Below are 10,818 nucleotides of genomic sequence, written 5' to 3'. Positions count from 1 at the left end.
CATGCACTGCTCGTGAGGTTATCAAAGGCAAATGTTATTAATTGTTGTTAGATATTAGGAAGTCAAGTGATGGCCAAAAAAGAACAACCTTAGAGTTAGACATGATAGGAAAATGGTAATGTAACAGGTCCAATAGCCGAGTGGTTAAAGCATTAGACTTTCAATTTTAGGGTCCTGGGTTTGAATCTCGGTAATGGCGCCTGGTGGGTAAAGGGTTGAGATTTTTCCGATCTCACAGGTCAACATATGTGCATACCTGCTAGTGCCTGAACCCCCTTTGTGTGTATATGCATGCAGAAGTTCAGATACGCACGTTACAGATCCTGGAATCCATATCAGCATTCGGTGGGTTATAGAAACAAGAACCACATGCACACCCCCAAAAACAGTATGGCTGCCTCCATGGCGGGGTAAAAGACAAAACGGTCATACACGTAAAATGTTACATGTCTCTCTGAGTGTCTATCTGTGCATGCCTAAAATCTGATTTAATGACACAGGAAACAACTGAAGAGCGCTCAGTGGGAGCTGTCAGGTGGCTCGACTCAGGTAGGCATTCCATTGTGCAGATGACCCCGAGTTTGTAAAGTGCTTCAAGCTTGGTCTCTGACCGAGGATAGGTGCTTAATCAGTATCCATATCAAATTAAAAGTTTGACATAGCAAGTTTTTGATGAGGAATGATTTCAGTATGGTTATCTCTCACAGTAAGAAAAGGTCTACAATAAAAATTTGCAAACAAAATGTTAAATCCCTCACCTTGATAAGGCTTGCTTCCTGAGGCAAAAAAAAAAAAAAAAAGAAAAGAAAAGACACATTTTCTACATAGTGTGTAACTTATATGTAACTTTGTTTTTGTTTTTTATTGTTTTACTTTGATGAAAAAGGCCACCTTTTATTTTGTCTCGAAGGGGCATCACTTTCGTAAAAGGTAAAAACAAACGTTTATCTCTTTGATCCATGAAACAGAGAAAGGGGTAATACAAAGTGTGGTGCAAGGAGGGTTGTTTCAGCATCAGCATCTTCCATAATTACATGCACTGAGCAGTGTCTACAGATTAGATGTCTCTGAAATGATCCTCCAGTACTGATAATGCCAGAATCTAAAGAACTGATTCCACCTGCACATAAATACTTACACACACACACACACACACACCACACACACATTTTAATATTTATTTACTGGAATTGAATCTGTAGAGCATTCTTATTTACTAGCAACTAGAAATTTGTAATGCCAAGAAATTAATGATGCTAACTGTGTGTTTTAATCAGTGCATGATGTAATTTTATTTGTATTTCAGTGGCTGGTGAAGTTGAAAAGCAGCTGTTGTACCTTGTCGCACTGCATATGGTTTTCCTTTCTTTCTTTTTTTCTTTTTTTTTTCTTTTTTTCTTTTACATCATAGTTATGACACTAATAGTACTACATGTATTACTGAAAGGTTTATTTTGTTATTTATAGTAACACTTTTTGTACATTTGTAAATAGTTTGCAAAATGCTTTGCCATACAGTATGTCTACTGATTTGTTGCCGTGTTCTTGATACATAAGCAAAGGGTGTTTAAATTCCTTTTGTTTTTTCTTTAAGTTTTGCACTCAATGGTATGTTTTAATTGGTGAAGAAGTCCACATGGAGCTTGCCAGATGCATTGGGAGCTTGCCTGAATATTATGGGGGGTTTGTTGTTGTTGTTTTTTTGTTTAACAAAGTTTGTTTGACAAAATTTTAAGGAAAATTTTTAGAGGTACTGTCATTCTCAAAACAATTTTTAATGGTATGAACTGTATCGCCAAGATGAGCATAGTTTTAAAGGCTGAGTCTGCAAAGTGTGCAGATAAACTATGGTATATCCTCCACATGAGTGACTTGGGGGCCTGAAGTTTGGGCCAGCTTTTAAACTTCACTCAGTGCTCAGCTGTTGGATACCGCATTCTGCTGATGGTGTCTAAATTAAGTCTGAACTCTGAGCCATGCTGACACCAACATGTGAATGTCAACACAGGACAAGAGTGATGGATAGCTGGGTAATCACTGACTGCTGCTTAATTAAACTAAAGTAAATGACTTACTAATTCAACATGCTGTATCTATAGACCATGAATGGGCTTTCTGCAGGACTTTCCAGCAGTTGATAAGATTACTCTGACTGCTTGCTAGAATAATTACAAAGCTGAAAACTTGCCATCATTTGTCACACATGCTGTCAGTAAAAGATTCAGCCAAACAGTGCATTATCTCTTGTACACACCAACTGAGCTTTTGTGAAGTTTGTATGCCTTTGTTTTGTTTTGTTTTGTTTTTTGATGTTTTTGTTTTGGGTTGGGGGGGGGGGGTTGTTGTTTTTTAGTTGGGAATGTACCAGAATTGAAAAATTTATTATTAGAAATGTTAACTTCATTTGTAGAAAAGGAAAATATCAGAAAAGGAAAATATTACAGTAAACTAATAGTCTTTTTGGCAGAAAAAGTTGACAAGCTATAGAAAGGTGAATGTGCTCTGTGTTTTACTACTTTTAGATTTTCTTGCACATAATAAACCTGTGTACCAGCAGCTAATGAACTGGCAGTAGGTATGCTTTATGTGAACAGCAGATCAAAAGAGGGAAAGATAGATAAAAAGGGACACACAGAGAGGGTGAAGGTACATATGATAGATTGGTGTATGAATTTGGATGTCTCTCATAGCTGCTGCCTCTTGTCACATCTGCGTGTGTGTGTGTGTGTGTATGCATGTGGTGTTAATTCCTCTTTTAAAGTGATATAACTTATACGGAAATGGGTTATAGTGTGTGTTGGTGTTTGTGATTCAGCTAAAAAAATATGTCAGTGAAAGTGGTACTGGGAAAGTATGTGTGCAAACTATTGAATTTTCTTTTAAACAGGATTGTTGAGAGTGAGAGAGAATAAAGAGGACTGATAAACTGGGGTTTGGGACAGGAGGTTAAACTTAATTTTGTATGTTTGAACTTTCAGGATTCAAAACCTGTCTTCTGTCTGTCCCCCCCTGCCAGAATAGGTGGCTGGTTTGTCTTTTGAGTACAACTCTTGAGTCAGCTACAAGCAGTTCTTGGCCAAGTTCTGTTCTGCTCTCTCTCCTTTTATTGCCACAACTAACTCTGCAACTACCCTTGTCCTCCACACTCTCTGTAAATCATCACTCAACTTTCATTCTTGTCAAGCGAACCAGCTGACAAGATTTCTTGTCACCACGAGCACTAATTTCATCTACAGTGACTTGTAATGCTTCTGCAACAATTTGGATGACAAAGGGTTTTTGCAACATGCTAGCTGTTTTAAGCCACTAAGGACAGGGTGTGCTTTGTTGTCTACCATTTTTTAAGCGTCATTCTCAATTTCTGAGATAGTCACTAACAATAATAACATCCATTAATTACCATACAGAGCATGATTGGCTGCTGCTTCTCGCAAATAATGTGAGGAGACATATCAAGCTTTCTGATAAGTAGTTATTGGAACACATCAACTTCAAAGGTCTGAAGAATCCTGAAATGACATGGATGTATGTGAACATCCTGAGACAAATAGTGTAGCGTTTTTGCAGATGTATATACATTACAGGGCTCTGAAAAGGTTCAGCACATGGCTAGCTCTGGATGAGTTGTTTTTAAACTTTCTACAGATCACAGGGAAGAAAATGCCTCCTGGAACACAGTTTGTTGTAAAGTGCCTACACAGGTTCAGTGTGTTTTCCTACATAGCTGAAAAATGATGTAATCTGAGTGTGAAGCTGAAGTTGGAAGATATGGGGCTGTTGTTTCTTGATGTTGGAAGTCTTAGCCACACACTCTGAAGTTCTGGTGGGTGCTGCCAACCACGCTTTACCTCAGATCATAGACAGTGACCCAGCAGATTATTTGGGTACTTGGGTTTGCTGCGCTGTTTGTAAATAGGCATGTGACTTGGGATGTAAGTACAAGTTTGCATTTCATGGATAATTTGAGGTCTATGTCAAAAGCATGAAGAAAAAAGTTACATGCCAGCCCCATGGCCCAGTTTTAGCAGTTCAGTCTTTCAGTCTTGTGGAGAAAGCATTTGGCATTTGCCTGATGACATGGTTTGTCATCCTGTTGCAGGATTTGTCTTGAAAGGAATAAGGAATTGTTTCAGTTCTATATGTGTCATTAACCAAAGTAATAATATTTTGTAATGTGAGGGGTTGATTCTATCTGATGCACACAGATACATGTGTGTATATACGTGCATAGAAATGCATAAAATGTGGCATGTCGATGCTGTTCATTTTGAAACTTTTTTTTGTGCTCCATTTGTTCTTTTTGAAACTTCTTTTTTTATTGCTCCATTTCACACCCTTTTCTCCCTTCACCTCCCTCCCTCTGCCCCTTGCATTTTTACCAGTGCTTTGTAAATTAGTAGAAAAAAAATTTAATAGATTTTTACAAATCATTTTACTTCATGTAATTGGGACAAACGATTACATTCACTATTGTACATGTGTATGTGTGAATATGAATTTTTTCATGTAAATATGTCCTTGTAGACCATCTACCTTTCCCTGCTTATATAAGTTATGAATTTTCAAAAAAGTTATCCACCCTATTTTTGTAAATTTATGTGGTTTCTTGTCTGGTTACACTGTTGTCCGGTTGGTGGTGTTGAAGGATGATTGCACTGCTGTTGATGCTTGTGTGAAGTGTTTTAGGTCTTTTGGCACAAGAACTGTATGCAAGTCTTGAACTTTGCTTCCAATTCCATTGCAGCTTCCCCCCTCTCCCTTCCAGCAGCCAGTTCTACTGTGCGTTCATACATGTGATATCGACTCCAGTCCTGTTGTGTTGAACCATGTGTGTGTGATACTGTGATGCTGCCAAACTGTTAGATGACTAATGTCTGGATGGATGAAGTTTTCAATATCAAAAAGGTTCTTAACACCGTTAACGAGTGCAAGTTTTTAATGAAGAGTGAGCTTCATGTCTTCGAGAAATATAATGTACAGGTATAGATATACAAAACCTGTTTTTATACAAGCACACTTTTCTTTTCTTTTCTTTTTCTTTTTTGAATACAGAGGTATCTGTTTACTTAAGATTATTCGGGAGTGAAGGTGTGAGGTTGTTAATAATGCTGAAAGGTAAATGTCACAGAAAAGGTTAATTGTTGACAGATAGTTTTTTTCTTCTAATCTTTTTTTTTTCAAAATGTTACATGGTTATGGTTGAAGTTCACCCATGTTAAACAGAGGTTCTGGCAAGATGCTTTCTTTGGAGAAGTCAAGGCTGACTGTTATCTATCTCATCTCTCCAGGCTGACTTGAAATGTGATAACTCTGTTTCTGTTGTCTGTGATGGGTTTGATGGTTACTCTGAGCATGTGTGCAGTTGTTGATGGATGTACAGTGTTTGGATGTGGGGGGTTTTGTGTGTGTGTTTTGTTTTGTTTTGTTTGTTTGTTGTTTTTTTTGTTTTTTTTTTTTGTTTTTTTTTTTGGTTCTTTTCCAAAAGAAGGAATGTTTTCTATCTATACATTTTGCATGGTCTGCATGTTTGCCATTCACCTCATTCTTCCCTCCTTCCCCCATACTCAGACTTTCTCCTCTGCTCCTCCACCCTCTAGATTATCATCCTAAAAGGTTAAAGGGTGATGATTTACTGTGACTGTGTTGTGGTGAAGGGTCACAATCAGACAATGGAAATCTTTTTACAAGCTGTGAGGAATTTTGCCTCTCACCTAAATCATATGGTCATGGCAGAGTTGCGTTTGTGTGTGTGTGTTTTTGTTTTATGTTTGTTTTGTTTGTATTTTCATTGCATTTTGCATCTTCGCCTTGTGAATTCCTTTTCTTTCTGTTCTGCCTCCTGAACACTGTCCTGTCATCAGCGTCTAACGTCTTCCACTTTGTCCAGCCCAGCTTTCTGATTTTGTCTGACCATGGCAGATGTGTACTCACATACCCTTATTCACTTTGTGTGTGTGTGTGTGTATGTGTGCGCTTGAAATCATGTACTGGTACATCATATGTATGTGTGTCAGTGTGTAGACTACAGCCTTAATGTGTTTGTGTACATACATGTATGTGTGTGGTGAATGAGTGAATGAAAGTTAGAGAACTGTGAAACCACATTTCAAGTCAGTGAAGGAGACCAGGAGTGTCAGATGAAAAGTGAAAGCGTTTGATGACTTCTGCAAAAGCACTTAACTTGAAGCCAGTACTGTCTCTGATCACCTGAACACTCCCCTCTTTGTGGAGAAGAATTTTGTAGCATGTCAAACTTCCAGGGATGTGAACTCTTTAATTGTTGATGGAAGCGATGTTCCACTTTGTTGTTGTTGTTGGTTTTTGCTTTCTGTGTGTACACGAAATATAGAATACTTGTTGAGCCAAGTGAGGCTTCGTATGATTTGTTGAATTATCTATGCCTGCTCATACGTCTTGTTACATTTGATTGCATGTGAGACCTTTTTATCAGTTACTCAGCATTTTTTCTGTATTCATATATATTCAGATTCTGCTTGGGCTGTGTTGAGCAGTCAGACATTGTTATTGCGGTGCACATTGTTTCTTGGTTTACATTTGTTTTATGTTATTTTCTTTTAACTTTTAAAGGCGATACGAAATCTTTTTTTTTCTCCACGGCCTAAATTTTGGCAAATGGACAAGTAATTCTGAATTGTGGTTTAGAAAATGCACATCTGAATAATGAAATGATTAACGTCTTAACAGTTTTGTTAATTTTATTCATCAGTTATTTGCACTGCACTTGGAAGCTTGTCTTGACCCAATCAGCAACAATATTTGAGATGACAGAGATCTTTGCTGGTTTCTTTTTTTGTTTGTGATGGCCATTTATATAGATCATCTGGCCCAGTTGCTTTTGAACAATATTTACAGAAACTGCATGAAAAAATAATTCCGTTCATCTGTAAAACTTAAGAAATCTATTACACAACACTTTCACAATTTTGTTTGGCTTAAGTGTCTAAGCAGACACTTTTTCTTATATTGCCACCAGCACCATTGACATTTTGCTAAGGTATTGGATCGGACGTTGTATTCTGTTTGAAAATGAACAGTATAGCAGCTAAAAGATAATAAGAGGGAAAGAAGAAATGCAACAATTTCGGTGAAGTGATGCAATGGTTTTCACATTCATATCTGAATCTTTTCATGTGCATGTCTGTAATTATACTTGTCCAGTTGCAAAATTCTGAATCTGTTTTATTTAACATGCTATTGTATTTTGCTTTTCAAAGTTTTAATGAAAGCTGACCCCCACCCCATCCATTATCCTCTTCGTCTTTGTTGCGGTACTTCAGTTGTCAATTTTTATCTGTCGGTTATTCCTTGGGACATTTGAGCAGTGAGAAGCGCTGTTTTGATGAGTTACTAGCTGTGCAGTCATCCATGTCGGTTCGGTTTCGGATGATTTTTTTTAAAATATTTTCTAATTTCATTGGTGTGAATGCCCACTGGTTAAAATCAGCAGCAAATACTGCATGCCACCAGAAATCCAAATTAAACAGAACAAATGTGGAACTGGAAAAGTGATGCAGGTAGGGGGTTGGCTTGCATTATTGCAAGAGAGGAGGAGTGCTAAGAATTGTCAGCCTTTAACACAGATTAGTAAACTGACAGCATTCCCTTATCCATCTTTCTTCTCCATTGGGACTGTAGCCAGGTTGAGATTTTAGCAGCGCCAAGTTTGTTTTGCGTTGAGAACTTCCCTAAGGCACAGATAGAGGAAAATTCTGAATGCTTGGCACTGCTTAGATGGCTTGTACAGCCTTGCCCTTCTCTTAAAGAGACTGTCCAGTGAACGTCTTAAATATGACATAATTTGTAAAGTGTCCAAATCTCATGACTTAAGATGCCTAACCACCCAGTCATAAAAGCCTTTTTACTAATCTTTGATTTTTGGTTTCCACTGCATGGTGCAAAAATAATGGTTTGGTGTTGATTGTTTTCTGTCTGTTGTTCATTTTTTAATCCTGTGATTTTGACAGCAGTGCAGTTTTATCAGAAAAAAAGCTGGAAGACTGTGAAAAAAAAAAAAGAAAATAGAAAATCCCCACTGCCATTACCATATGAATAGCTTGTGTGGTTTTCTGTTTGCATTGTTACTTGAATTTGATTGATTGATTGGTTTTATGTAGTGAACTGCTACTTCTAAGGTAATCACTCATCTTGTACTCCGTATTATATTTATAAAATAAAATAAAAAACCAAAAAAAAAACAAACAAAAAAAATATAAAAGCTGTTTGCATACAGATCACTTCATTGCAGTTATTTCATCATTTCAGTGCTTTTTTGTATTTTTTTTTTTGTTTTTGTTTTTTGGTTATAGTTTTGTTATGAAACTGCATGTGTGCGAGAGCATTGTTGAAAGCCTTTGATGATAGGCAGGCAATAACACAGGCACATGTTCCTCAATTTGTAAAGGTGGTAAAAAGAAAAATGTGAAAGGGGCATGTAACAGGTGTGTTAATACTTGTGGGCTGCACAGAAAAGACAGAAACTGAGAAAGGGGAAATGCGCAGTTTTTACCTGTGATATGAATGCTTCATGAGGGGAGGTGGTTGCCTTCAGCCTCGCTTACCCACCCTGTCATCCTCCATTCTAACCGGTTACCCACTAGTTTTGAAGCTCAAGGCTGTTTCATTTCCTACCCCCACCTACTTTGCAGTCTGTCATGCACTTCTGCCAAGCTGTTCTTTCTCCGCTGCAGCTTTTGTGCATCCAGGGGGCTGTTGGCTCTCTTTGTTGTCACATTTAATAGTTGGTTTTCTTTTTGTTTTTTTGTTTGTTTGTTTTTTGTTTTTTTGGGGGGGGTTTCATAATGCCTGTATATAATATGGACTACATGCTTTTGACACTTGTGTTACTACTAGTAAATATGGGCTTAGACTTTGAGATCACAATAATGCAAGAAATTTCTCTCTTTTTTTTCTTTTTCTTTTTTTTAATTTTTTCTTCTTTTTTTTAAGGTCATTTTTGCAAGACCTTTCTTCTGCTCTATGAATCTGTAACCGCCCAAATTTCAGGTCAGACAATTTCAATGATTCCAAAGCTGGTTCAGTAAGAAAGAGAAAAATGACTGGACTACTTTGAAGATCATTTCCTGTTTGTTCTTTTTCTGTACTGTTTGGCAGAGCGACCGTAACTGCCCCCTGCCACCTCTCCCACCCTTTTGTTGTGTTCTGGTTTCATGTTGAGGCTGAACTAGTCGTGTTGAAAACTCCCATACACATTGTGAGGCCATTACCATGATAGTGTCAGGCCATTATATGGTAGTGGAGTCTGTGACTATCAGAACAGCAGAGGGGGCAACTGCTGCTATGACTATGTGGGCTAGGATTTGATTATTGTGGAGTGTCTTGCCTAAGTTGTAACATTCCCCCTTTCTCAGGCAAGAGGGCTTTAGGACAGTCAACCTGACGTTGGATGGTCTCCAAAGGCCAACTAGTCCCCAAAGCAAACTTGCCTACTAGATTGAGTCACATGTCCTTTCACAAAAGACTGAGATGTAAATGAATTTCCATTGCTGTGGATATATTGATTATGCAGCATTCTCTTTGTTGTTGGCCACAGCTTCAAGCTTTAACAGCGTGGAAAACTGCACAGCAGTGTTTCACATGTCTGGTTGCAGGGGACACATGGCCACAGCTTTACAGCCAGCACAAAATGTCCGGCTCTGCTCCCCTTCTGTCACAGTCCACTGATCAGTTCACAGGCAGAGACTGTCGATGCCTAGTTGTGATTGTGTGCGACTGTGCCAGTTGCTGGTGTCAAGTTTCACAGATGGGATCAGCTGACAGATTGTTAAGTGGGTCCATTCAGTAGATATAGGATCCTTGAACAAGAGCAAGCATGTGTTTTTGTTGGGTTTTTTTGTTTTGTTTTGTTTTGTTTTTGTTTTTTTTTAAAGAAAAACTCACTCATAAGTATTTTATGTAAAGAGAAAGGGAAGTTTTAAGCAGAAATTTCGACTTGGGAAGGTGTGGGGTGATGTTTGGTTCAGTATTGATTTTTTTTTTTTTTTTTTTTTGGGGGGGGGGGGGGGGGGTTGTTTTTATTTAGTTCAGGTTTAGATATTGTGACTTTTGGGTTGATGTGCTTGTGGCATTGGTTGCAATCGTTCTATCAGTAAGTGGTACATGTTGTGACTGGACATTGGAACAATGATGTGACAATTTGTGGTCAGATGGGTTGTGTTCTGTCATGGACATTCGCTCATGTGGCCAGAAGGTGGTGCCTTCTGATGCCTTTTTTTGTTTTGTTTTTTGTTTATACTGGAATCAGCATGAATAATTTGTGGGTGAATATGTCATTGTTGGGTGACTGCTTGGCTGGTGATATTAATTTATACATTTTAAATGTTTTAAAGAGTCATGATGAATGCATTTCATTTTAATCATTATTTTTGGCACCCCCCTTCATTGTTCAGTTAGTTGTAATTATGTACAAGGAAGATTTTTTCTTTTAGGCATATTTTTAATTCTTAAGACTTGTAAAAAAACATTTTAACATGACAAGATCATAGTGTAAATCAGTTGAATATAAAATGGTGAGGACTATTAAGTGAAAGACACTGCAACATGAGGCCATGGAGTTGTTACGTTAATTTGATTATCACAGGAGATGTTGCTGAGTGTTATATATGTAGAAAGGCAGCATTTGGTTAGAAATCCTCTCTTTGACAAGACATTACCAGTGTTGCTGTTCAAAGTGTCCACTTTCTGCCTTTGCAATCATCGATGTTGTCTGTAAACATGTGTTATATGATTACACTGGGGATTCCACAGAAGGACGTTGACAACCTGTGTTGTATTATAATG

Source organism: Babylonia areolata, chromosome 20 (assembly GCF_041734735.1).
Source record: "Babylonia areolata isolate BAREFJ2019XMU chromosome 20, ASM4173473v1, whole genome shotgun sequence".
In the NCBI taxonomy this organism is placed as follows: domain Eukaryota; kingdom Metazoa; phylum Mollusca; class Gastropoda; order Neogastropoda; family Buccinidae; genus Babylonia; species Babylonia areolata.
Note: the sequence above shows the minus strand (reverse complement) of the source record.